The sequence below is a fragment of the Hyposmocoma kahamanoa genome, unplaced genomic scaffold (genome assembly GCF_003589595.1).
Source record: "Hyposmocoma kahamanoa isolate Upper Pololo Valley unplaced genomic scaffold, ASM358959v1 99254, whole genome shotgun sequence".
NCBI classification, from domain to species: domain Eukaryota; kingdom Metazoa; phylum Arthropoda; class Insecta; order Lepidoptera; family Cosmopterigidae; genus Hyposmocoma; species Hyposmocoma kahamanoa.
The window spans coordinates 7,449-7,826 of NW_020655842.1; positions in this window are offsets into that span (position 1 = coordinate 7,449).

Here is a 378-nt window from a genome sequence, read left to right on the forward strand (position 1 = left end):
ACCATACAAATGTGACCAATGTAACAAAGGTTTTACATCTAAATGGTATTTAAATACACATTTACTGCTTCATATGAGAGAGAAATCATACAATTGTAACTACTGTAATAAAGGTTTTGCTTCTAAATACATGTTAAGCACACATTTAAAGAAACATGTGGATAAGAAACCATACAATTGTGACCACTGTAATAAACATTTTACTTCTAAATACCATTTCAAGACACATTTAATGATTCATACTGGAGAGAAACCCTATGAGTGTGATATTTGCAATAAATATTTTGCAACAAAATCTGTGGTTAATCGTCATAGAATGGTCCATACTGGGGAGAAACCCTATGAGTGTGATATTTGCAATAAACATTTTGTAAGAAA